Source organism: Anopheles funestus, unplaced genomic scaffold (assembly GCF_943734845.2).
Source record: "Anopheles funestus unplaced genomic scaffold, idAnoFuneDA-416_04 scaffold_29_ctg1, whole genome shotgun sequence".
Taxonomy (NCBI): domain Eukaryota; kingdom Metazoa; phylum Arthropoda; class Insecta; order Diptera; family Culicidae; genus Anopheles; species Anopheles funestus.
The window spans coordinates 80,105-106,597 of record NW_026045265.1 but is presented as its reverse complement, the minus strand read 5'-3'; the positions used below and the strand labels follow the sequence as shown (position 1 = coordinate 106,597).

Below are 26,493 nucleotides of genomic sequence, written 5' to 3'. Positions count from 1 at the left end.
AGAAAAAGTTAGTTTTGGTATAAGTTAGGTTTTTGAGAAAAAGTTAGGTTTTTTCGAAAAAGTTAGTTTTGGTATAAGTTAGGTTTTTTCGAAAAAGTTAGGTTTTTTCGAAAAAGTTAGTTGTGGTATAAGTTAGGTTTTTAAGAAAAAGTTAGTTTTGGTATAAGTTAGGTTTTTTCGAAAAAGTTAGTTTTGGTATAAGTTAGGTTTTTTCGAAAAAGTTAGTTTTGGTATAAGTTAGGTTTTTTCGAAAAAGTTAGTTTTGGTATAAGTTAGGTTTTTAAGAAAAAGTTAGGTTTTTAAGAAAAAGTTAGTTGTGGTATAAGTTAGGTTTTTTAGAAAAAGTTAGTTTTGGTATAAGTTAGGTTTTTACGAAAAAGTTAGTTTTGGTATAAGTTAGGTTTTTTCGAAAAAGTTAGTTTTGGTATAAGTTAGGTTTTTTCGAAAAAGTTAGTTTTGGTATAAGTTAGGTTTTTGAGAAAAATTTAGGTTTTTAAGAAAAAGTTAGTTTTGGTATAAGTTAGGTTTTTGAGAAAAAGTTAGTTTTGGTATAAGTTAGGTTTTTTAGAAAAAGTAAGTTTTGGTATAAGTTAGGTTTTTTCGAAAAAGTTAGTTTTGGTATAAGTTAGGTTTTTGAGAAAAAGTTAGGTTTTTTCGAAAAAGTTGGTTTTGGTATAAGTTAGGTTTTTGAGAAAAAGTTAGTTTTGGTATAAGTTAGGTTTTTTAGAAAAAGTAAGTTTTGGTATAAGTTAGGTTTTTTAGAAAAAGTTAGGTTTTTAAGAAAAAGTTAGTTTTGGTATAAGTTAGGTTTTTTCGAAAAAGTTAGTTTTGGTATAAGTTAGGTTTTTTCGAAAAAGTTAGTTTTGGTATAAGTTAGGTTTTTTAGAAAAAGTTAGTTTTGGTATAAGTTATGTTTTTTCGAAAAAGTTAGTTTTGGTATAAGTTAGGTTTTTGAGAAAAAGTTAGTTTTGGTATAAGTTAGGTTTTTAAGAAAAAATTAGTTTTGGTATAAGTTAGGTTTTTTAGAAAAAGTTAGGTTTTTAAGAAAAAGTTAGTTTTGGTATAAGTTAGGTTTTTGAGAAAAAGTAAGGTTTTTTAGAATAAGTTAGTTTTGGTAAAAGTTAGGTTTTTTCTAAAAAGTTAGTTGTGGTATAAGTTAGGTTTTTTCGAAAAAGTTAGTTTTGGTATAAGTTAGGTTTTTTCGAAAAAGTTAGTTTTGGTAAAAGTTAGGTTTTTTCGAAAAAGTAAGGTTTTTTAGAAAAAGTTAGTTTTGGTATAAGTTAGGTTTTTTCGAAAAAGTTAGTTTTGGTATAAGTTAGGTTTTTTCGAAAAAGTTAGTTTTGGTATAAGTTAGGTTTTTTCGAAAAAGTTAGTTTTGGTATAAGTTAGGTTTTTAAGAAAAAGTTAGGTTTTTAAGAAAAAGTTAGTTGTGGTATAAGTTAGGTTTTTAAGAAAAAGTTAGTTTTGGTATAAGTTAGGTTTTTTCGAAAAAGTTAGTTTTGGTATAAGTTAGGTTTTTTCGAAAAAGTTAGTTTTGGTATAAGTTAGGTTTTTTCGAAAAAGTTAGTTTTGGTATAAGTTAGGTTTTTTCGAAAAAGTTAGTTTTGGTATAAGTTAGGTTTTTGAGAAAAAGTTAGTTTTGGTATAAGTTAGGTTTTTTCGAAAAAGTTAGTTTTGGTATAAGTTAGGTTTTTTCGAAAAAGTTAGTTTTGGTATAAGTTAGTTTTTTTCGAAAAAGTTAGTTTTGGTATAAGTTAGGTTTTTTCGAAAAAGTTAGTTTTGGTATAAGTTAGGTTTTTTCGAAAAAGTTGGTTTTGGTATAAGTTAGGTTTTTGAGAAAAAGTTAGTTTTGGTATAAGTTAGGTTTTTTAGAAAAAGTAAGTTTTGGTATAAGTTAGGTTTTTAAGAAAAAGTTAGGTTTTTAAGAAAAAGTTAGTTGTGGTATAAGTTAGGTTTTTAAGAAAAAGTTAGTTTTGGTATAAGTTAGGTTTTTTTCGAAAAAGTTAGTTTTGGTATAAGTTAGGTTTTTTTCGAAAAAGTTAGTTTTGGTATAAGTTAGGTTTTTTCGAAAAAGTTAGTTTTGGTATAAGTTAGGTTTTTTTCGAAAAAGTTAGTTTTGGTATAAGTTAGGTTTTTGAGAAAAAGTTAGTTTTGGTATAAGTTAGGTTTTTTCGAAAAAGTTAGTTTTGGTATAAGTTAGGTTTTTTCGAAAAAGTTAGTTTTGGTATAAGTTAGGTTTTTTCGAAAAAGTTAGTTTTGGTATAAGTTAGGTTTTTTCGAAAAAGTTAGTTTTGGTATAAGTTAGGTTTTTGAGAAAAAGTTAGTTTTGGTATAAGTTAGGTTTTTTCGAAAAAGTTAGTTTTGGTATAAGTTAGGTTTTTGAGAAAAAGTTAGTTTTGGTATAAGTTAGGTTTTTTCGAAAAAGTTAGTTTTGGTATAGGTTAGGTTTTTGAGAAAAAGTTAGTTTTGGTATAAGTTATGTTTTTTCGAAAAAGTTGGTTTTGGTATAAGTTAGGTTTTTTCGAAAAAGTTAGTTTTGGTATAAGTTAGGTTTTTTAGAAAAAGTAAGTTTTGGTATAAGTTAGGTTTTTTAGAAAAAGTTAGGTTTTTAAGAAAAAGTTAGTTTTGGTATAAGTTAGGTTTTTGAGAAAAAGTAAGTGTTTACGCTTTGCACGCGCAACACTGTTATGACAGTCAACGCATTATTTATTATTTTTCGCGTTGATATTTTCACCGGGGTAGCGTTACCGTCACATAGTTTAGTTGTGTTAGTGTAAGGACCGTTAGGGCTAAGAACCATTGCAAAAAATCACTGCACTTGTAATAAAATACGTACGCCGAACGGTCAAGCGAGAAACCGCGCTCCAGATTAATTTTTCACCGTTCCGAAAGAAAACTAAAATTCACAACGTAGGGATCGATTGCGAACATTTGGTGCCGTGACCAGGATTGCTTTTCTTTCGGAGTGAAATTAATTTGGTTTCTCGAGCTTGCCATTGCTGCGTCTTGAAAATTGTGCGATTTACGTGGAAGATGGACACTTGAACAATTCGTGTAAATTCGTTCTGTCCAGTGATTGTGTTTGATTGTAACGTGTTTGAACACAGTGTCGCGTAGTTTTGAACTTGATTGTTGAGTTTCGATTGTTGTGAAGAGTCGCGTCGTAAAGCTGTTACGATTTCTGTGTTAGATTCCGTCCGCGCGAATTTTGTACCATCGGTTTTGTGACCGGCCATCGCGATACACTTGCGCGTCAGTATCATGGCTGCAACAGCTGATCTTCGTTCCCGAAGGATGGCGTTGGAGGAGAGAATTCAACGCATTCATGGATTTTGCGCCAATAGTGTTCCTGCAAGGGACGTGGAGAAAGTGATGATGCATGTTGCTGAAATCGAAGAGTTAGCAGAAGAATACGACCTTGTACAGCAGCTGATAGAAAATGGAGTTACACTTCAGGAACGCGCCTTCGAAGACACTTTGCGAGCAGCGATGGAGGACACCATAATGTCCGTTAGAGCAAGCTTGCAAGCTTTGCTACTACCAAAGCGTCATGTAGCAGCAATCGTCGACCCATGTTGCGTGTTGCTCCGAAGTAAGGTTGCCAACAATGTCTTTGCTAAAATATGAAAAATCTGTTCCTTTTAGTAACCAGCCTGCAAGAGAAGTAACTCACCCGAGTGTTGTGCGACACGTATCTCCGTACCTTTCGTTCTGCTCATCGATAGCGAGCAGTCCAAAATGGTGTCTATATTGCCAGCACGAGCATCCCTTGAGCAGTTGTCTTAAGTATTGCCGCCTTCCACTGTCTGAGCGAATTCAGATTGCTAATGCGAAGGAGGTTTGCAATAACTGCTTACAGACAGGACATTTGGCAAAGAATTGTGCTACGTTGTCCAGGTGCACACTCTGTGGTGAGAGGCATCACATTCTTTTACATCACTTTGCGGAGCCAGCGGAATCGAAATCAGTGGAGTTAGAACGTCCAGAATTATTCATGCCAAGCACTCCTGGGCACGCTCAGTCGCTTAACGTTGCTAATCCGGCAGTCCGTTCGGGAGAGAAAGCGACCCTGTTACGAGCTGAGCTGTTCGAGTTGCTGCAAGAAGGTGATTTTGAGATTCGATTAGGGATCTCGAAAAGTGTGAATAATTTAAGAGAGCTTGATGAGACGCAGCGTGGAGCCGAATCCGAGATGAGCTTCGCTTTGCTAGAAGCCGGGAAGACACTTGGCATCAGTTGGTTTCCACAAGGCCGTACATCAGAGTTGCTCATCGGTATAGTTTGGAGCATGCCACTACCTAATATGTGGAAAACGTTAGTGTCAGAAATACAGTTATCCCTTTCATCGGGACCTGAAGCAGAGCAAGAGAAAAAGCAATTAGTGTCGTCAATTCTGATACGAAACATAGAGGTGTTCCTGCAATGGTTGACATTTACTTACTTGATAAAAGTCACGAGTTGTTGCAGGCGGTTTTTTACCATGCGTCGTCATCTGCATCGCTTACGAAGCGAAGGTTGGTTGCGTTTCAACGAAGGTGACGTACGTCGTAGCGTTCGTAAGCGAGAAGCGGCAGAGGACCCTTTAACACTGCTTATCAATCGTGAGTCCTTTGCTGAAGAGCTTCGAGATCTACAAGTAGGAAAGCAGATGAAAAGTCGTTCGTCATTGAGAAGACTTACCCCAGTTCCCGATAACGCAAGCAGAATGGTTGATGGACTACTAAAGTTGTTGTGGTTGGCCGTTCAGCTAAAGCATCCGGCTTTGCAGCCAAATGGCTATCCACTAGCACAGTTGATTGTGTTAGGTGACCATACGAGGCTGATTCATGGCGAAAGAAGACTGTTGCTATCAACCAAAAGGTTTAAATTTCGACCGTTACGTGGAGACATTTTGGCAAAAAACGTAATGCGGAGATGCATTCGATATGCGCAGTTTCATCCAACGTTCGCTGGCGTCGGAAGTGATTACGCAGTTTCCACATACCTGAATCCTGCGCATTGGCTAGCAGCATCATTCCAAGCATACATGGGTGTATGCGTGTGCATCGTTATCAGGAAGATGCATCTTGATCTGGTTGGAGATCCTTCAACTGAAGGATTGCAAACACCCTGCGGTGGCTTACGGCGAGGAGAGCCGTTTCCGAGCACATCCATTCGGACAATGGAAAAACATTCGCGGTTGCTAGGAAGGAGTTGCAGCTGGACTGGACTGGACTGGCGAGTGAAGCTGCATAGAGTACCATGGCAGAATCGTGCGCGAAACAGGGATTCGATGTGGCATCCGATTCTACCAAGAGCTCCCTATGTTGGCGGCCTGTGGGAAGCTGCGGTAGAAGCTGCGAAGCGCAATCTGTTAGGCCAGGTAGCACTCGATCATCCTTCGAAGGCTGATACCTCGTGTTGCTTCCAAGTCGCGTTGTCGTGTTCGGACAGACAATTGGCGTTCAATCGCGTAACTATGTCCTTTGTTAATACGCAGTTGAAATGCAAAAGTATTAGCTAGTCAGGGAAATATCGCGTACAATGATTTCGAATCACGTAAAACTTGCACTAAATATGTTCGTTCGTTTGCGCTACCACGCGTTTTTTTTTTTTTTTTGACAGAGTTGAACAAGGATTAGTTGTGTGTTGATGTTACATCAAGGCAAGGAGTATGTTTACGCTTTGCACGCGCAACACTGTTTTGACAGTCAACGCATTATTTATTATTTTTCGCGTTGATATTTTCACCGGGGTAGCGTTACCGTCACATAGTTTAGTTGTGTTAGTGTAAGGACCGTTAGGGCTAAGAACCATTGCGAAAAATCACTGCACTTGTAATAAAATACGTACGCCGAACGGTCAAGCGAGAAACCGCGCTCCAGATTAATTTTTCACCGTTCCGAAAGAAAACTAAAATTCACAACGTAGGGATCGATCGCGAACAGTAAGGTTTTTTAGAATAAGTTAGTTTTGGTATAAGTTAGGTTTTTTCGAAAAAGTTAGTTGTGGTATAAGTTAGGTTTTTTCGAAAAAGTTAGTTTTGGTATAAGTTAGGTTTTTTCGAAAAAGTTAGTTTTGGTATAAGTTAGGTTTTTTCGAAAAAGTTAGTTTTGGTATAAGTTAGGTTTTTTCGAAAAAGTTAGTTTTGGTATAAGTTAGGTTTTTAAGAAAAAGTTAGGTTTTTAAGAAAAAGTTAGTTGTGGTATAAGTTAGGTTTTTAAGAAAAAGTTAGTTGTGGTATAAGTTAGGTTTTTAAGAAAAAGTTAGTTTTGGTATAAGTTAGGTTTTTTCGAAAAAGTTAGTTTTGGTATAAGTTAGGTTTTTTCGAAAAAGTTAGTTTTGGTATAAGTTAGGTTTTTAAGAAAATGTTAGGTTTTTTCGAAAAAGTTAGTTTTGGTATAAGTTAGGTTTTTGAGAAAAAGTTAGTTTTGGTATAAGTTAGGTTTTTTCGAAAAAGTTAGTTTTGGTATAAGTTAGGTTTTTGAGAAAAAGTTAGTTTTGGTATAAGTTAGGTTTTTTCGAAAAAGTTAGTTTTGGTATAAGTTAGGTTTTTGAGAAAAAGTTATTTTTTTGAGAAAAAGTTAGTTTTGGTATAAGTTAGGTTTTTGAGAAAAAGTTGAGTTGTTAAGAAAAAGTTAGTTTTGGTATAAGTTAGGTTTTTGAGAAAAAGTTAGGTTTTTGAGAAAAAGTTAGTTTTGGTATAAGTTAGGTTTTTTAGAAAAAGTTAGTTTTGGTATAAGTTAGGTTTTTAAGAAAAGTTAGTTTTGGTATAAGTTAGGTTTTTTCGAAAAAGTTAGTTTTGGTATAAGTTAGGTTTTTGAGAAAAAGTTAGTTTTGGTATAAGTTAGGTTTTTTCGAAAAAGTTAGTTTTGGTATAAGTTAGGTTTTTAAGAAAAAGTTAGTTTTGGTATAAGTTAGGTTTTTTCGAAAAAGTTTGTTTTGGTATAAGTTAGGTTTTTTCGAAAAAGTTAGTTTTGGTATAAGTTAGGTTTTTTCGAAAAAGTTAGTTTTGGTATAAGTTAGGTTTTTTCGAAAAAGTTAGTTTTGGTATAAGTTAGGTTTTTTCGAAAAAGTTAGTTTTGGTATAAGTTAGGTTTTTTCGAAAAAGTTAGGTTTTGGTAAAAGTTAGGTTTTTTCGAAAAAGTTAGTTTTGGTATAAGTTAGGTTTTTAAGAAAAAGTTAGGTTTTTTAAAAAAGTTAGTTTTGGTATAAGTTAGGTTTTTTCGAAAAAGCTAGTTTTGGTATAAGTTAGGTTTTTTCGAAAAAGTTAGTTTTGGTATAAGTTAGGTTTTTAAGAAAAAGTTAGGTTTTTAAGAAAAAGTTAGTTGTGGTATAAGTTAGGTTTTTTCGAAAAAGTTAGTTTTGGTATAAGTTAGGTTTTTTCGAAAAAGTTAGTTTTGGTATAAGTTAGGTTTTTTCGAAAAAGTTAGTTTTGGTATAAGTTAGGTTTTTTCGAAAAAGTTAGTTTTGGTATAAGTTAGGTTTTTGAGAAAAAGTTAGGTTTTTAAGAAAAAGTTAGTTTTGGTATAAGTTAGGTTTTTTCGAAAAAGTTGGTTTTGGTATAAGTTAGGTTTTTGAGAAAAAGTTAGTTTTGGTATAAGTTAGGTTTTTTAGAAAAAGTAAGTTTTGGTATAAGTTAGGTTTTTTAGAAAAAGTTAGGTTTTTAAGAAAAAGTTAGTTTTGGTATAAGTCAGGTTTTTGAGAAAAAGTAAGGTTTTTTAGAATAAGTTAGTTTTGGTAAAAGTTAGGTTTTTTCGAAAAAGTTAGTTGTGGTATAAGTAAGGTTTTTTCGAAAAAGTTAGTTTTGGTATAAGTTAGGTTTTTTCGAAAAAGTTAGTTTTGGTATAAGTTAGGTTTTTTCGAAAAAGTTAGTTTTGGTATAAGTTAGGTTTTTTCGAAAAAGTTAGTTTTGGTATAAGTTAGGTTTTTGAGAAAAAGTTAGTTTTGGTATAAGTTAGGTTTTTTCGAAAAAGTTAGTTTTGGTATAAGTTAGGTTTTTGAGAAAAAGTTAGTTTTGGTATAAGTTAGGTTTTTAAGAAAAAATTAGTTTTGGTATAAGTTAGGTTTTTTAGAAAAAGTTAGGTTTTTAAGAAAAAGTTAGTTTTGGTAAAAGTTAGGTTTTTTCGAAAAAGTTAGTTGTGGTATAAGTTAGGTTTTTTCGAAAAAGTTAGTTTTGGTATAAGTTAGGTTTTTGAGAAAAAGTTAGTTTTGGTATAAGTTAGGTTTTTAAGAAAAAATTAGTTTTGGTATAAGTTAGGTTTTTGAGAAAAAGTAAGGTTTTTAAGAATAAGTTAGTTTTGGTAAAAGTTAGGTTTTTTCGAAAAAGTTAGTTGTGGTATAAGTTAGGTTTTTTCGAAAAAGTTAGTTTTGGTATAAGTTAGGTTTTTTCGAAAAAGTTAGTTTTGGTATAAGTTAGGTTTTTTCGAAAAAGTTAGTTTTGGTATAAGTTAGGTTTTTAAGAAAAAGTTAGTTTTGGTATAAGTTAGGTTTTTTAGAAAAAGTTAGTTTTGGTAAAAGTTAGGTTTTTTAGAATAAGTTAGTTTTTTTATAAGTTAAGTTTTTTCGAAAAAGTTAGGTTTTTTCGAAAAAGTTAGTTTTGGTATAAGTTAGGTTTTTTCGAAAAAGTTAGTTTTGGTATAAGTTAAGTTTTCTAGAATAAGTTAGTTTTGGTATAAGTTAGGTTTTTTCGAAAAAGTTAGTTTTGGTATAAGTTAGGTTTTTTAGAAAAAGTTAGTTTTATTATAAGTTAGGTTTTTTCGAAAAAGTTAGGTTTTTTCGAAAAAGTTGGTTTTGGTATAAGTTAGGTTTTTGAGAAAAAGTTAGTTTTGGTATAAGTTAGGTTTTTTAGAAAAAGTAAGTTTTGGTATAAGTTAGGTTTTTTAGAAAAAGTTAGGTTTTTAAGAAAAAGTTAGTTTTGGTATAAGTTAGGTTTTTGAGAAAAAGTAAGGTTTTTTAGAATAAGTTAGTTTTGGTATAAGTTAGGTTTTTTCGAAAAAGTTAGTTGTGGTATAAGTTAGGTTTTTTCGAAAAAGTTAGTTTTGGTATAAGTTAGGTTTTTTCGAAAAAGTTAGTTTTGGTATAAGTTAGGTTTTTTCGAAAAAGTTAGTTTTGGTATAAGTTAGGTTTTTTCGAAAAAGTTAGTTTTGGTATAAGTTAGGTTTTTAAGAAAAAGTTAGGTTTTTAAGAAAAAGTTAGTTTTGGTATAAGTTAGGTTTTTAAGAAAAAGTTAGTTTTGGTATAAGTTAGGGTTTTTCGAAAAAGTTAGTTTTGGTATAAGTTAGGTTTTTTCGAAAAAGTTAGTTTTGGTATAAGTTAGGTTTTTTCGAAAAAGTTAGTTTTGGTATAAGTTAGGTTTTTTCGAAAAAGTTAGTTTTGGTATAAGTTAGGTTTTTGAGAAAAAGTTAGTTTTGGTATAAGTTAGGTTTTTTCGAAAAAGTTAGTTTTGGTATAAGTTAGGTTTTTGAGAAAAAGTTAGTTTTGGTATAAGTTAGGTTTTTTCGAAAAAGTTAGTTTTGGTATAAGTTAGGTTTTTGAGAAAAAGTTAGTTTTGGTATAAGTTATGTTTTTTCGAAAAAGTTGGTTTTGGTATAAGTTAGGTTTTTGAGAAAAAGTTAGTTTTGGTATAAGTTAGGTTTTTTAGAAAAAGTAAGTTTTGGTATAAGTTAGGTTTTTAAGAAAAAGTTAGGTTTTTAAGAAAAAGTTAGTTGTGGTATAAGTTAGGTTTTTAAGAAAAAGTTAGTTTTGGTATAAGTTAGGTTTTTTCGAAAAAGTTAGTTTTGGTATAAGTTAGGTTTTTTCGAAAAAGTTAGTTTTGGTATAAGTTAGGTTTTTTCGAAAAAGTTAGTTTTGGTATAAGTTAGGTTTTTTCGAAAAAGTTAGTTTTGGTATAAGTTAGGTTTTTTCGAAAAAGTTAGTTTTGGTATAAGTTAGGTTTTTTCGAAAAAGTTAGTTTTGGTATAAGTTAGGTTTTTGAGAAAAAGTTAGTTTTGGTATAAGTTAGGTTTTTTCGAAAAAGTTAGTTTTGGTATAAGTTAGGTTTTTGAGAAAAAGTTAGTTTTGATATAAGTTAGGTTTTTGAGAAAAAGTTAGTTTTGGTATAAGTTAGGTTTTTTCGAAAAAGTTAGTTTTGGTATAAGTTAGGTTTTTGAGAAAAAGTTAGTTTTGGTATAAGTTAGGTTTTTTCGAAAAAGTTAGTTTTGGTATAAGTTAGGTTTTTGAGAAAAAGTTAGTTTTGGTATAAGTTAGGTTTTTTCGAAAAAGTTAGTTTTGGTATAAGTTAGGTTTTTGAGAAAAAGTTAGTTTTGGTATAAGTTATGTTTTTTCGAAAAAGTTGGTTTTGGTATAAGTTAGGTTTTTTCGAAAAAGTTAGTTTTGGTATAAGTTAGGTTTTTTAGAAAAAGTAAGTTTTGGTATAAGTTAGGTTTTTTAGAAAAAGTTAGGTTTTTAAGAAAAAGTTAGTTTTGGTATAAGTTAGGTTTTTGAGAAAAAGTAAGTGTTTACGCTTTGCACGCGCAACACTGTTATGACAGTCAACGCATTATTTATTATTTTTCGCGTTGATATTTTCACCGGGGTAGCGTTACCGTCACATAGTTTAGTTGTGTTAGTGTAAGGACCGTTAGGGCTAAGAACCATTGCGAAAAATCACTGCACTTGTAATAAAATACGTACGCCGAACGGTCAAGCGAGAAACCGCGCTCCAGATTAATTTTTCACCGTTCCGAAAGAAAACTAAAATTCACAACGTAGGGATCGATCGCGAACATTTGGTGCCGTGACCAGGATTGCTTTTCTTTCGGAGTGAAATTAATTTGGTTTCTCGAGCTTGCCATTGCTGCGTCTTGAAAATTGTGCGATTTACGTGGAAGATGGACACTTGAACAATTCGTGTAAATTCGTTCTGTACAGTGATTGTGTTTGATTGTAACGTGTTTGAACACAGTGTCGCGTAGTTTTGAACTTGATTGTTGAGTTTCGATTGTTGTGAAGAGTCGCGTCGTAAAGCTGTTACGATTTCTGTGTTAGATTCCGTCCGCGCGAATTTTGTACCATCGGTTTTGTGACCGGCCATCGCGATACACTTGCGCGTCAGTATCATGGCTGCAACAGCTGATCTTCGTTCCCGAAGGATGGCGTTGGAGGAGAGAATTCAACGCATTCATGGATTTTGCGCCAATAGTGTTCCTGCAAGGGACGTGGAGAAAGTGATGATGCATGTTGCTGAAATCGAAGAGTTAGCAGAAGAATACGACCTTGTACAGCAGCTGATAGAAAATGGAGTTACACTTCAGGAACGCGCCTTCGAAGACACTTTGCGAGCAGCGATGGAGGACACCATAATGTCCGTTAGAGCAAGCTTGCAAGCTTTGCTACTACCAAAGCGTCATGTAGCAGCATCGTCGACCCATGTTGCGTGTTGCTCCGAAGTAAGGTTGCCAACAATGTCTTTGCTAAAATATGAAAAATCTGTTCCTTTTAGTAACCAGCCTGCAAGAGAAGTAACTCACCCGAGTGTTGTGCGACACGTATCTCCGTACCTTTCGTTCTGCTCATCGATAGCGAGCAGTCCAAAATGGTGTCTATATTGCCAGCACGAGCATCCCTTGAGCAGTTGTCTTAAGTATTGCCGCCTTCCACTGTCTGAGCGAATTCAGATTGCTAATGCGAAGGAGGTTTGCAATAACTGCTTACAGACAGGACATTTGGCAAAGAATTGTGCTACGTTGTCCAGGTGCACACTCTGTGGTGAGAGGCATCACATTCTTTTACATCACTTTGCGGAGCCAGCGGAATCGAAATCAGTGGAGTTAGAACGTCCAGAATTATTCATGCCAAGCACTCCTGGGCACGCTCAGTCGCTTAACGTTGCTAATCCGGCAGTCCGTTCGGGAGAGAAAGCGACCCTGTTACGAGCTGAGCTGTTCGAGTTGCTGCAAGAAGGTGATTTTGAGATTCGATTAGGGATCTCGAAAAGTGTGAATAATTTAAGAGAGCTTGATGAGACGCAGCGTGGAGCCGAATCCGAGATGAGCTTCGCTTTGCTAGAAGCCGGGAAGACACTTGGCATCAGTTGGTTTCCACAAGGCCGTACATCAGAGTTGCTCATCGGTATAGTTTGGAGCATGCCACTACCTAATATGTGGAAAACGTTAGTGTCAGAAATACAGTTATCCCTTTCATCGGGACCTGAAGCAGAGCAAGAGAAAAAGCAATTAGTGTCGTCAATTCTGATACGAAACATAGAGGTGTTCCTGCAATGGTTGACATTTACTTACTTGATAAAAGTCACGAGTTGTTGCAGGCGGTTTTTTACCATGCGTCGTCATCTGCATCGCTTACGAAGCGAAGGTTGGTTGCGTTTCAACGAAGGTGACGTACGTCGTAGCGTTCGTAAGCGAGAAGCGGCAGAGGACCCTTTAACACTGCTTATCAATCGTGAGTCCTTTGCTGAAGAGCTTCGAGATCTACAAGTAGGAAAGCAGATGAAAAGTCGTTCGTCATTGAGAAGACTTACCCCAGTTCCCGATAACGCAAGCAGAATGGTTGATGGACTACTAAAGTTGTTGTGGTTGGCCGTTCAGCTAAAGCATCCGGCTTTGCAGCCAAATGGCTATCCACTAGCACAGTTGATTGTGTTAGGTGACCATACGAGGCTGATTCATGGCGAAAGAAGACTGTTGCTGTCAACCAAAAGGTTTAAATTTCGACCGTTACGTGGAGACATTTTGGCAAAAAACGTAATGCGGAGATGCATTCGATATGCGCAGTTTCATCCAACGTTCGCTGGCGTCGGAAGTGATTACGCAGTTTCCACATACCTGAATCCTGCGCATTGGCTAGCAGCATCATTCCAAGCATACATGGGTGTATGCGTGTGCATCGTTATCAGGAAGATGCATCTTGATCTGGTTGGAGATCCTTCAACTGAAGGATTGCAAACACCCTGCGGTGGCTTACGGCGAGGAGAGCCGTTTCCGAGCACATCCATTCGGACAATGGAAAAACATTCGCGGTTGCTAGGAAGGAGTTGCAGCTGGACTGGACTGGACTGGCGAGTGAAGCTGCATAGAGTACCATGGCAGAATCGTGCGCGAAACAGGGATTCGATGTGGCATCCGATTCTACCAAGAGCTCCCTATGTTGGCGGCCTGTGGGAAGCTGCGGTAGAAGCTGCGAAGCGCAATCTGTTAGGCCAGGTAGCACTCGATCATCCTTCGAAGGCTGATACCTCGTGTTGCTTCCAAGTCGCGTTGTCGTGTTCGGATAACAGACAATTGGCGTTCAATCGCGTAACTATGTCCTTTGTTAATACGCAGTTGAAATGCAAAAGTATTAGCTAGTCAGGGAAATATCGCGTACAATGATTTCGAATCACGTAAAACTTGCACTAAATATGTTCGTTCGTTTGCGCTACCACGCGTTTTTTTTTTTTTTTTTTGACAGATTTGAACAAGGATTAGTTGTGTGTTGATGTTACATCAAGGCGAGGAGTATGTTTACGCTTTGCACGCGCAACACTGTTTTGACAGTCAACGCATTATTTATTATTTTTCGCGTTGATATTTTCACCGGGGTAGCGTTACCGTCACATAGTTTAGTTGTGTTAGTGTAAGGACCGTTAGGGCTAAGAACCATTGCGAAAAATCACTGCACTTGTAATAAAATACGTACGCCGAACGGTCAAGCGAGAAACCGCGCTCCAGATTAATTTTTCACCGTTCCGAAAGAAAACTAAAATTCACAACGTAGGGATCGATCGCGAACAGTAAGGTTTTTTAGAATAAGTTAGTTTTGGTAAAAGTTAGGTTTTTTCGAAAAAGTTAGTTGTGGTATAAGTTAGGTTTTTTCGAAAAAGTTAGTTTTGGTATAAGTTAGGTTTTTTCGAAAAAGTTAGTTTTGGTATAAGTTAGGTTTTTTCGAAAAAGTTAGTTTTGGTATAAGTTAGGTTTTTTCGAAAAAGTTAGTTTTGGTATAAGTTAGGTTTTTAAGAAAAAGTTAGGTTTTTAAGAAAAAGTTAGTTGTGGTATAAGTTAGGTTTTTAAGAAAAAGTTAGTTGTGGTATAAGTTAGGTTTTTAAGAAAAAGTTAGTTTTGGTATAAGTTAGGTTTTTTCGAAAAAGTTAGTTTTGGTATAAGTTAGGTTTTTTCGAAAAAGTTAGTTTTGGTATAAGTTAGGTTTTTAAGAAAAAGTTAGGTTTTTTCGAAAAAGTTAGTTTTGGTATAAGTTAGGTTTTTGAGAAAAAGTTAGTTTTGGTATAAGTTAGGTTTTTTCGAAAAAGTTAGTTTTGGTATAAGTTAGGTTTTTTCGAAAAAGTTAGTTTTGGTATAAGTTAGGTTTTTTCGAAAAAGTTAGTTTTGGTATAAGTTAGGTTTTTGAGAAAAAGTTATTTTTTTGAGAAAAAGTTAGTTTTGGTATAAGTTAGGTTTTTGAGAAAAAGTTGAGTTTTTAAGAAAAAGTTAGTTTTGGTATAAGTTAGGTTTTTGAGAAAAAGTTAGGTTTTTGAGAAAAAGTTAGTTTTGGTATAAGTTAGGTTTTTTCGAAAAAGTTAGTTTTGGTATAAGTTAGGTTTTTGAGAAAAAGTTAGTTTTGGTATAAGTTAGGTTTTTAAGAAAAAGTTAGGTTTTTAAGAAAAAGTTAGTTGTGGTATAAGTTAGGTTTTTAAGAAAAAGTTAGTTGTGGTATAAGTTAGGTTTTTAAGAAAAAGTTAGTTTTGGTATAAGTTAGGTTTTTTCGAAAAAGTTAGTTTTGGTATAAGTTAGGTTTTTTCGAAAAAGTTAGTTTTGGTATAAGTTAGGTTTTTAAGAAAAAGTTAGGTTTTTTCGAAAAAGTTAGTTTTGGTATAAGTTAGGTTTTTGAGAAAAAGTTAGTTTTGGTATAAGTTAGGTTTTTTCGAAAAAGTTAGGTTTTTAAGAAAAAGTTAGTTTTGGTATAAGTTAGGTTTTTGAGAAAAAGTAAGGTTTTTTAGAATAAGTTAGTTTTGGTAAAAGTTAGGTTTTTTCGAAAAAGTTAGTTGTGGTATAAGTTAGGGTTTTTCGAAAAAGTTAGTTTTGGTATAAGTTAGGTTTTTTCGAAAAAGTTAGTTTTGGTATAAGTTAGGTTTTTTCGAAAAAGCTAGTTTTGGTATAAGTTAGGTTTTTTCGAAAAAGTTAGTTTTGGTATAAGTTAGGTTTTTTCGAAAAAGTTAGTTTTGGTATAAGTTAGGTTTTTTCGAAAAAGTTAGGTTTTGGTAAAAGTTAGGTTTTTTCGAAAAAGTTAGTTTTGGTATAAGTTAGGATTTTAAGAAAAAGTTAGGTTTTTTAAAAAAGTTAGTTTTGGTATAAGTTAGGTTTTTTCGAAAAAGCTAGTTTTGGTATAAGTTAGGTTTTTTCGAAAAAGTTAGTTTTGGTATAAGTTAGGTTTTTAAGAAAAAGTTAGGTTTTTAAGAAAAAGTTAGTTTTGGTATAAGTTAGGTTTTCTCGAAAAAGTTAGTTTTGGTATAAGTTAGGTTTTTTCGAAAAAGTTAGTTTTGGTATAAGTTAGGTTTTTTCGAAAAAGTTAGTTTTGGTATAAGTTAGGTTTTTTAGGAAAAAGTTAGTTTTGGTATAAGTTATGTTTTTTCGAAAAAGTTAGTTTTGGTATAAGTTAGGTTTTTGAGAAAAAGTTATTTTTTTGAGAAAAAGTTAGTTGTGGTATAAGTTAGGTTTTTAAGAAAAAGTTATTTTTTTTCGAAAAAGTCAGTTTTGGTATAAGTTAGGTTTTTGAGAAAAAGTTCGTTTTGGTATAAGTTAGGTTTTTTCGAAAAAGTTAGTTTTGGTATAAGTTAGGTTTTTTCGAAAAAGTTAGTTTTGGTATAAGTTAGGTTTTTTCGAAAAAGTTAGTTTTGGTATAAGTTAGGTTTTTTAGAAAAAGTAAGTTTTGGTATAAGTTAGGTTTTTTAGAAAAAGTTAGGTTTTTAAGAAAAAGTTAGTTTTGGTATAAGTTAGGTTTTTGAGAAAAAGTAAGGTTTTTTAGAATAAGTTAGTTTTGGTAAAAGTTAGGTTTTTTCGAAAAAGTTAGTTGTGGTATAAGTTAGGTTTTTTCGAAAAAGTTAGTTTTGGTATAAGTTAGGTTTTTTCGAAAAAGTTAGTTTTGGTATAAGTTAGGTTTTTTCGAAAAAGTTATTTTTTTGAGAAAAAGTTAGTTTTGGTATAAGTTAGGTTTTTTCGAAAAAGTTAGTTTTGGTATAAGTTAGGTTTTTTCGAAAAAGTTAGTTTTGGTATAAGTTAGGTTTTTTAGGAAAAAGTTAGTTTTGGTATAAGTTATGTTTTTTCGAAAAAGTTAGTTTTGGTATAAGTTAGGTTTTTGAGAAAAAGTTATTTTTTTGAGAAAAAGTTAGTTGTGGTATAAGTTAGGTTTTTAAGAAAAAGTTAGGTTTTTTCGAAAAAGTTAGTTTTGGTATAAGTTAGGTTTTTGAGAAAAAGTTAGTTTTGGTATAAGTTAGGTTTTTTCGAAAAAGTTAGTTTTGGTATAAGTTAGGTTTTTGAGAAAAAGTTAGGTTTTTAAGAAAAAGTTAGTTTTGGTATAAGTTAGGTTTTTTCGAAAAAGTTGGTTTTGGTATAAGTTAGGTTTTTGAGAAAAAGTTAGTTTTGGTATAAGTTAGGTTTTTTAGAAAAAGTAAGTTTTGGTATAAGTTAGGTTTTTTAGAAAAAGTTAGGTTTTTAAGAAAAAGTTAGTTTTGGTATAAGTTAGGTTTTTGAGAAAAAGTAAGGTTTTTTAGAATAAGTTAGTTTTGGTAAAAGTTAGGTTTTTTCGAAAAAGTTAGTTGTGGTATAAGTTAGGTTTTTTCGAAAAAGTTAGTTTTGGTATAAGTTAGGTTTTTTCGAAAAAGTTAGTTTTGGTATAAGTTAGGTTTTTTCGAAAAAGTTAGTTTTGGTATAAGTTAGGTTTTTTCGAAAAAGTTAGTTTTGGTATAAGTTAGGTTTTTGAGAAAAAGTTAGTTTTGGTATAAGTTAGGTTTTTTCGAAAAAGTTAGTTTTGGTATAAGTTAGGTTTTTTCGAAAAAGTTAGTTTTGGTATAAGTTAGGTTTTTTCGAAAAAGTTAGTTTTGGTATAAGTTAGGTTTTTAAGAAAAAGTTAGGTTTTTTCGAAAAAGTTAGTTTTGGTATAAGTTAGGTTTTTGAGAAAAAGTTAGTTTTGGTATAAGTTAGGTTTTTTCGAAAAAGTTAGTTTTGGTATAAGTTAGGTTTTTTCGAAAAAGTTAGTTTTGGTATAAGTTAGGTTTTTTCGAAAAAGTTAGTTTTGGTATAAGTTAGGTTTTTGAGAAAAAGTTATTTTTTTGAGAAAAAGTTAGTTTTGGTATAAGTTAGGTTTTTGAGAAAAAGTTGAGTTTTTAAGAAAAAGTTAGTTTTGGTATAAGTTAGGTTTTTAAGAAAAAGTTAGGTTTTTAAGAAAAAGTTAGTTTTGGTATAAGTTAGGTTTTTTCGAAAAAGTTGGTTTTGGTATAAGTTAGGTTTTTGAGAAAAAGTTAGTTTTGGTATAAGTTAGGTTTTTTAGAAAAAGTTAGTTTTGGTATAAGTTAGGTTTTTGAGAAAAAGTTAGTTTTGGTATAAGTTAGGTTTTTGAGAAAAAGTTAGTTTTGGTATAAGTTAGGTTTTTTCGAAAAAGTTAGTTTTGGTATAAGTTAGGTTTTTAAGAAAAAGTTAGTTTTGGTATAAGTTAGGTTTTTTCGAAAAAGTTAGTTTTGGTATAAGTTAGGTTTTTGAGAAAAAGTTATTTTTTTGAGAAAAAGTTAGTTTTGGTATAAGTTAGGTTTTTGAGAAAAAGTTGAGTTGTTAAGAAAAAGTTAGTTTTGGTATAAGTTAGGTTTTTAAGAAAAAGTTAGGTTTTTAAGAAAAAGTTAGTTTTGGTATAAGTTAGGTTTTTTCGAAAAAGTTGGTTTTGGTATAAGTTAGGTTTTTGAGAAAAAGTTAGTTTTGGTATAAGTTAGGTTTTTTAGAAAAAGTTAGTTTTGGTATAAGTTAGGTTTTTGAGAAAAAGTTAGTTTTGGTATAAGTTAGGTTTTTGAGAAAAAGTTAGTTTTGGTATAAGTTAGGTTTTTAAGAAAAAGTTAGGTTTTTTCGAAAAAGTTAGTTTTGGTATAAGTTAGGTTTTTGAGAAAAAGTTAGTTTTGGTATAAGTTAGGTTTTTTCGAAAAAGTTAGTTTTGGTATAAGTTAGGTTTTTTCGAAAAAGTTAGTTTTGGTATAAGTTAGGTTTTTTCGAAAAAGTTAGTTTTGGTATAAGTTAGGTTTTTGAGAAAAAGTTATTTTTTTGAGAAAAAGTTAGTTTTGGTATAAGTTAGGTTTTTGAGAAAAAGTTGAGTTTTTAAGAAAAAGTTAGTTTTGGTATAAGTTAGGTTTTTAAGAAAAAGTTAGGTTTTTAAGAAAAAGTTAGTTTTGGTATAAGTTAGGTTTTTTCGAAAAAGTTGGTTTTGGTATAAGTTAGGTTTTTGAGAAAAAGTTAGTTTTGGTATAAGTTAGGTTTTTTAGAAAAAGTTAGTTTTGGTATAAGTTAGGTTTTTGAGAAAAAGTTAGTTTTGGTATAAGTTAGGTTTTTGAGAAAAAGTTAGTTTTGGTATAAGTTAGGTTTTTTCGAAAAAGTTAGTTTTGGTATAAGTTAGGTTTTTAAGAAAAAGTTAGTTTTGGTATAAGTTAGGTTTTTTCGAAAAAGTTAGTTTTGGTATAAGTTAGGTTTTTTCGAAAAAGTTAGTTTTGGTATAAGTTAGGTTTTTTCGAAAAAGTTAGGTTTTGGTAAAAGTTAGATTTTTTCGAAAAAGTTAGTTTTGGTATAAGTTAGGTTTTTAAGAAAAAGTTAGGTTTTTTAAAAAAGTTAGTTTTGGTATAAGTTAGGTTTTTTCGAAAAAGCTAGTTTTGGTATAAGTTAGGTTTTTTCGAAAAAGTTAGTTTTGGTATAAGTTAGGTTTTTAAGAAAAAGTTAGGTTTTTAAGAAAAAGTTAGTTGTGGTATAAGTTAGGTTTTTTCGAAAAAGTTAGTTTTGGTATAAGTTAGGTTTTTTCGAAAAAGTTAGTTTTGGTATAAGTTAGGTTTTTTCGAAAAAGTTAGTTTTGGTATAAGTTAGGTTTTTTCGAAAAAGTTAGTTTTGGTATAAGTTAGGTTTTTGAGAAAAAGTTAGGTTTTTAAGAAAAAGTTAGTTTTGGTATAAGTTAGGTTTTTTCGAAAAAGTTGGTTTTGGTATAAGTTAGGTTTTTGAGAAAAAGTTAGTTTTGGTATAAGTTAGGTTTTTTAGAAAAAGTAAGTTTTGGTATAAGTTAGGTTTTTTAGAAAAAGTTAGGTTTTTAAGAAAAAGTTAGTTTTGGTATAAGTTAGGTTTTTGAGAAAAAGTAAGGTTTTTTAGAATAAGTTAGTTTTGGTAAAAGTTAGGTTTTTTCGAAAAAGTTAGTTGTGGTATAAGTTAGGTTTTTTCGAAAAAGTTAGTTTTGGTATAAGTTAGGTTTTTTCGAAAAAGTTAGTTTTGGTATAAGTTAGGTTTTTTCGAAAAAGTTAGTTTTGGTATAAGTTAGGTTTTTTCGAAAAAGTTAGTTTTGGTATAAGTTAGGTTTTTGAGAAAAAGTTAGTTTTGGTATAAGTTAGGTTTTTTCGAAAAAGTTAGTTTTGGTATAAGTTAGGTTTTTTCGAAAAAGTTAGTTTTGGTATAAGTTAGGTTTTTGAGAAAAAGTTAGTTTTGGTATAAGTTAGGTTTTTTCGAAAAAGTTAGTTTTGGTATAAGTTAGGTTTTTTCGAAAAAGTTAGTTTTGGTATAAGTTAGGTTTTTAAGAAAAAGTTAGGTTTTTAAGAAAAAGTTAGTTGTGGTATAAGTTAGGTTTTTAAGAAAAAGTTAGTTTTGGTATAAGTTAGGTTTTTTCGAAAAAGTTAGTTTTGGTATAAGTTAGGTTTTTTCGAAAAAGTTAGTTTTGGTATAAGTTAGGTTTTTTCGAGAAAGTTAGTTTTGGTATAAGTTAGGTTTTTAAGAAAAAATTAGTTTTGGTATAAGTTAGGTTTTTTAGAAAAAGTTAGGTTTTTAAGAAAAAGTTAGTTGTGGTATAAGTTAGGTTTTTAAGAAAAAGTAAGTTTTGGTATAAGTTAGGTTTTTTCGAAAAAGTTAGTTTTGGTATAAGTTAGGTTTTTTCGAAAAAGTTAGTTTTGGTATAAGTTATGTTTTTTCGAAAAAGTTAGTTTTGGTATAAGTTAGGTTTTTGAGAAAAAGTTAGTTTTGGTATAAGTTAGGTTTTTAAGAAAAAATTAGTTTTGGTATAAGTTAGGTTTTTTCGAAAAAGTTAGTTTTGGTATAAGTTAGGTTTTTGAGAAAAAGTTAGTTTTGGTATAAGTTAGGTTTTTTCGAAAAAGTTAGTTTTGGTATAAGTTAGGTTTTTGAGAAAAAGTTAGTTTTGGTATAAGTTAGGTTTTTTCGAAAAAGTTAGTTTTGGTATAAGTTAGGTTTTTTCGAAAAAGTTAGTTTTGGTATAAGTTATGTTTTTTCGAAAAAGTTAGTTTTGGTATAAGTTAGGTTTTTGAGAAAAAGTTAGTTTTGGTATAAGTTAGGTTTTTAAGAAAAAATTAGTTTTGGTATAAGTTAGGTTTTTTAGAAAAAGTTAGTTTTGGTATAAGTTAGGTTTTTAAAAAAAAATTAGTTTTGGTATAAGTTAGGTTTTTTCGAAAAAGTTAGTTTTGGTATAAGTTAGGTTTTTTAGAAAAAGTTAGTTTTGGTAAAAGTTAGGTTTTTAAGAAAAAGTTAGTTTTGGTATAAGTTAGGTTTTTTCGAAAAAGTTAGTTTTGGTATAAGTTAGGTTTTTATGAAAAAGTTAGGTTTTTCGAAAAAGTTAGTTTTGGTAAAAGTTAGGTTTTTTCGAAAAAGTAAGGTTTTTTAGAAAAAGTTAGTTTTGGTATAAGTTGAGTTTTTTCGAAAAAGTTAGTTTTGGTATAAGTTAGGTTTTTAAGAAAAAGTTAGTTTTGGTATAAGTTAGGTTTTTTCGAAAAAGTTAGTTTTGGTATAAGTTAGGTTTTTGAGAAAAAGTTAGTTTTGGTATAAGTTAGGTTTTTGAGAAAAAGTTAGTTTTGGTATAAGTTAGGTTTTTTCGAAAAAGTTAGTTTTGGTATAAGTTAGGTTTTTATGAAAAAGTTAGTTTTGGTATAAGTTAGGTTTTTTCGAAAAAGTTAGTTTTGGTATAAGTTAGGTTTTTTCGAAAAAGTTAGTTTTGGTATAAGTTAGGTTTTTTAGAAAAAGTTAGTTTTGGTATAAGTTAGGTTTTTTCGAAAAAGTTAGTTTTGGTATAAGTTAGGTTTTTATGAAAAAGTTAGTTTTGGTATAAGTTAGGTTTTTTCGAAAAAGTTAGTTTTGGTATAAGTTAGGTTTTTTAGAAAAAGTTAGTTTTGGTAAAAGTTAGGTTTTTAAGAAAAAGTTAGTTTTGGTATAAGTTAGGTTTTTTCGAAAAAGTTAGTTTTGGTATAAGTTAGGTTTTTATGAAAAAGTTAGGTTTTTCGAAAAAGTTAGTTTTGGTAAAAGTTAGGTTTTTTCGAAAAAGTAAGGTTTTTTAGAAAAAGTTAGTTTTGGTATAAGTTAGGTTTTTTCGAAAAAGTTAGTTTTGGTATAAGTTAGGTTTTTATGAAAAAGTTAGTTTTGGTATAAGTTAGGTTTTTTCGAAAAAGTTAGTTTTGGTATAAGTTAGGTTTTTTCGAAAAAGTTAGTTTTGGTATAAGTTAGGTTTTTTAGAAAAAGTTAGTTTTGGTATAAGTTAGGTTTTTTCGAAAAAGTTAGTTTTGGTATAAGTTAGGTTTTTATGAAAAAGTTAGTTTTGGTATAAGTTAGGTTTTTTCGAAAAAGTTAGTTTTGGTATAAGTTAGGTTTTTTAGAAAAAGTTAGTTTTGGTAAAAGTTAGGTTTTTAAGAAAAAGTTAGTTTTGGTATAAGTTAGGTTTTTTCGAAAAAGTTAGTTTTGGTATAAGTTAGGTTTTTATGAAAAAGTTAGGTTTTTCGAAAAAGTTAGTTTTGGTAAAAGTTAGGTTTTTTCGAAAAAGTAAGGTTTTTTAGAAAAAGTTAGTTTTGGTATAAGTTAGGTTTTTTCGAAAAAGTTAGTTTTGGTATAAGTTAGGTTTTTAAGAAAAAGTTAGTTTTGGTATAAGTTAGGTTTTTTCGAAAAAGTTAGTTTTGGTATAAGTTAGGTTTTTTAGAAAAAGTTAGGTTTTTAAGAAAAAGTTAATTTTGGTATAAGTTAGGTTTTTGAGAAAAAGTTAGGTTTTTTAGAATAAGTTAGTTTTGGTAAAAGTTAGGTTTTTTCGAAAAAGTTAGTTTTGGTATAAGTTAGGTTTTTTCGAAAAAGTTAGTTTTGGTATAAGTTAGGTTTTTTAGAAAAAGTGAGTTTTGGTATAAGTTAGGTTTTTTCGAAAAAGTTAGTTTTTTTATAAGTTAGGTTTTTTCGAAAAAGTTAGTTTTGGTATGAGTTAGGTTTTTTCGAAAAAGTTAGTTTTGGTATAAGTTAGGTTTTTTCGAAAAAGTTAGTATTGGTATAAGTTAGGTTTTTTCGAAAAAGTTAGTTTTGGTATAAGTTAGGTTTTTAAGAAAAAGTTAGTTTTGGTATAAGTTAGGTTTTTAAGAAAAAGTTAGTTTTGGTATAAGTTAGGTTTTTTCGAAAAAGTTAGTTTTGGTATAAGTTAGGTTTTTAAGAAAAAGTTAGATTTTTAAGAAAAAGTTAAGTTTTTAACAAAAAGTTAGTTTTGGTATAAGTTAGGTTTTTGAGAAAAAGTTAGGTTTTTTATAATAAGTTAGTTTTGGTAAAAGTTAGGTTTTTTAGAAAAAGTTAGGTTTTTTCGAAAAAGTTAGTTTTGGTATAAGTTAGGTTTTTTCAAAAAAGTTAGTTTTGGTATAAGTTTGGTTTTTTCGAAAAAGTTAGTTTTGGTATAAGTTAGGCTTTTGAGAAAAGTTAGTTTTGGTATAAGTTAGGTTTTTAAGAAAAAGTTAGTTTTGGTATAAGTTAGGTTTTTTCGAAAAAGTTAGTTTTGGTATAAGTTAGGTTTTTATGAAAAAGTTAGGTTTCTTCGAAAAAGTTGGTTTTGGTAAAAGTTAGGTTTTTTCGAAAAAGTAAGGTTTTTTAGAAAAAGTTAGTTTTGGTATAAGTTAGGTTTTTTCGAAAAAGTTAGTTTTGGTATAAGTTAGGTTTTTTAGAAAAAGTTAGTTTTGGTATAAGTTAGGTTTTTTCGAAAAAGTTAGTTTTGGTATAAGTTAGGTTTTTAAGAAAAAGTTAGGTTTTTTCGAAAAAGTTAGTTTTGGTATAAGTTAGGTTTTTTAGAAAAAGTTAGTTTTGGTATAAGTTAGGTTTTTTCGAAAAAGTTAGTTTTGGTATAAGTTAGGTTTTTGAGAAAAAGTTAGTTTTAATATAAGTTAGGTTTTTTCGAAAAAGTTAGTTTTGGTATAAGTTAGGTTTTTATGAAAAAGTTAGGTTTTTTAGAAAAAGTTAGTTTTGGTATAAGTTAGGTTTTTTCGAAAAAGTTAGGTTTTTAAGAAAAAGTTAGTTTTGGTATAAGTTAGGTTTTTTCGAAAAAGTTAGTTTTGGTATAAATTAGGTTTTTTCGAAAAAGTTAGTTTTGGTATAAGTTAGGTTTTTAAGAAAAAGTTAGGTTTTTAAGAAAAAGTTAGTTTTGGTATAAGTTAGGTTTTTGAGAAAAAGTAAGGTTTTTAAGAAAAAGTTAGTTTTGGTAAAAGTTAGGTTTTTTCGAAAAAGTTAATTTTGGTATAAGTTAAGTTTTTGAGAAAAAGTAAGTTTTGGTATAAGTTAGGTTTTTAAGAAAAAGTTAGTTTTGGTATAAGTTAGGTTTTTATGAAAAAGTCAGTTTTGGTATAAGTTAGGTTTTTTCGAAAAAGTAAGGTTTTTTAGAAAAAGTTAGTTTTGGTATAAGTTAGGTTTTTTCGAAAAAGTTAGTTTTGGTATAAGTTAGGTTTTTTAGAAAAAGTTAGTTTTGGTATAAGTTAGGTTTTTATGAAAAAGTTAGGTTTTTTCGAAAAAGTTAGTTTTGGTATAAGTTAGGTTTTTAAGAAAAAGTTAGTTTTGGTATAAGTTAGGTTTTTTCGAAAAAGTTAATTTTGGTATAAGTTAGGTTTTTGAGAAAAAGTTAGTTTTGGTATAAGTTAGGTTTTTAAGAAAAAGTTAGGTTTTTTCGAAAAAGTTAGTTTTGGTAAAAGTTAGGTTTTTTCGAAAAAGTAAGGTTTTTTAGAAAAAGTTAGTTTTGGTATAAGTTAGGTTTTTTCGAAAAAGTTAGTTTTGGTATAAGTTAGGTTTTTAAGAAAAAGTTAGGTTTTTTCGAAAAAGTTAGTTTTGGTATAAGTTAGGTTTTTTAGAAAAAGTTAGTTTTGGTATAAGTTAGGTTTTTTCGAAAAAGTTAGTTTTGGTATAAGTTAGGTTTTTGAGAAAAAGTTAGTTTTCATATAAGTTAGGTTTTTTCGAAAAAGTTAGTTTTGGTATAAGTTAGGTTTTTATGAAAAAGTTAGGTTTTTTAGAAAAAGTTAGTTTTGGTATAAGTTAGGTTTTTTCGAAAAAGTTAGGTTTTTTCGAAAAAGTTAATTTTGGTATAAGTTAGGTTTTTTCGAAAAAGTTAGTTTTGGTATAAATTGGGTTTTTTCGAAAAAGTTAGTTTTGGTATAAGTTAGGTTTTTTCGAAAAAGTTAGTTTTGGTATAAGTTAGGTTTTTAAGAAAAAGTTAGGTTTTTAAGAAAAAGTTAATTTTGGTATAAGTTAGGTTTTTGAGAAAAAGTTAGGTTTTTTAGAATAAGTTAGTTTTGGTAAAAGTTAGGTTTTTTCGAAAAAGTTAATTTTGGTATAAGTTAAGTTTTTGAGAAAAAGTAAGTTTTGGTATAAGTTAGGTTTTTAAGAAAAAGTTAGGTTTTTTCGAAAAAGTTAGTTTTGGTATAAGTTAGGTTTTTTCGAAAAAGTTAGTTTTGGTATAAGTTAGGTTTTTTCGAAAAAGTGAGTTTTGGTATAAGTTAGGTTTTTTCGAAAAAGTTAGTTTTGGTATAAGCTAGGTTTTTTAGAAAAAGTTAGTTTTGGTAAAAGTTAGGTTTTTTAGAAAAAGTCAGGTTTTTTAGAAAAAGTTAGTTTTGGTATAAGTTAGGTTTTTGAGAAAAAGTTAGTTTTGGTATAAGTTAGGTTTTTGAGAAAAAGTTAGTTTTGGTAAAAGTTAGGTTTTTTCGAAAAAGTTAGTTTTTTTATAAGTTAGGTTTTTTCGAAAAAGTTAGTTTTGGTATAAATTAGGTTTTTTCGAAAAAGTTAGTTTTGGTATAAGTTAGGTTTTTTAGAAAAAGTTAGTTTTGGTATAAGTTAGGTTTTTAAGAAAAAGTTAGTTTTGGTATAAATTAGGTTTTTTCGAAAAAGTTAGTTTTGGTATAAGTTAGGTTTTTTAGAAAAAGTTAGTTTTGGTATAAGTTAGGTTTTTAAGAAAAAGTTAGTTTTGGTATAAGTTAGGTTTTTTCGAAAAAGTTAGTTTTGGTATAAGTTAGGTTTTTATGAAAAAGTTAGGTTCTTTCGAAAAAGTTAGTTTTGGTATAAGTTAGGTTTTTATGAAAAAGTTAGTTTTGGTATAAGTTAGGTTTTTTCGAAAAAGTTAGTTTTGGTATAAGTTAGGTTTTTTAGAAAAAGTTAGTTTTGGTAAAAGTTAGGTTTTTTAGAAAAAGTTAGTTTTGGTATAAGTTAGGTTTTTTCGAAAAAGTTAGTTTTGGTATAAGTTAGGTTTTTATGAAAAAGTTAGGTTTTCGAAAAAGTTAGTTTTGGTAAAAGTTAGGTTTTTTCGAAAAAGTAAGGTTTTTTAGAAAAAGTTAGTTTTGGTATAAGTTAGGTTTTTAAGAAAAAGTTAGTTTTGGTATAAGTTAGGTTTTTTCGAAAAAGTTAGTTTTGGTATAAGTTAGGTTTTTTCGAAAAAGTTAGTTTTGGTATAAATTAGGTTTTTTCGAAAAAGTTAGTTTTGGTATAAGTTAGGTTTTTTAGAAAAAGTTAGTTTTGGTATAAGTTAGGTTTTTATGAAAAAGTTAGTTTTGGTATAAGTTAGGTTTTTTCGAAAAAGTTAGTTTTGGTATAAGTTAGGTTTTTTAGAAAAAGTTAGTTTTGGTAAAAGTTAGGTTTTTTCGAAAAAGTTAGTTTTGGTATAAGTTAGGTTTTTTCGAAAAAGTTAGTTTTGGTATAAGTTAGGTTTTTTCGAAAAAGTTAGTTTTGGTATAAGTTAGGTTTTTTAGAAAAAGTTAGTTTTGGTATAAGTTAGGTTTTTTCGAAAAAGTTAGTTTTGGTATAAGTTAGGTTTTTATGAAAAAGTTAGTTTTGGTATAAGTTAGGTTTTTTCGAAAAAGTTAGTTTTGGTATAAGTTAGGTTTTTTAGAAAAAGTTAGTTTTGGTAAAAGTTAGGTTTTTAAGAAAAAGTTAGTTTTGGTATAAGTTAGGTTTTTTCGAAAAAGTTAGTTTTGGTATAAGTTAGGTTTTTATGAAAAAGTTAGGTTTTTCGAAAAAGTTAGTTTTGGTAAAAGTTAGGTTTTTTCGAAAAAGTAAG

At 29.9% G+C, this 26,493-nt stretch overlaps 1 long non-coding RNA gene across 2 annotated transcripts; it reads left to right on the top strand.

Annotated features, from left to right (window-relative positions):
- The first annotated feature begins 869 nt into the window (after positions 1-869).
- On the top strand, positions 870-18,110 carry LOC125774296 (uncharacterized). Of its 2 annotated transcripts, none has more exons than XR_007420766.1 (3): positions 870-947; positions 15,608-15,661; positions 18,032-18,110. It is a non-coding gene; the product is annotated as an uncharacterized LOC125774296 (long non-coding RNA). The 2 variants fall into 2 exon arrangements; XR_007420765.1 differs by lacking the exon at positions 18,032-18,110 and adding an exon at positions 17,059-17,174.
- Positions 18,111-26,493: the final 8,383 nt, after the last annotated feature.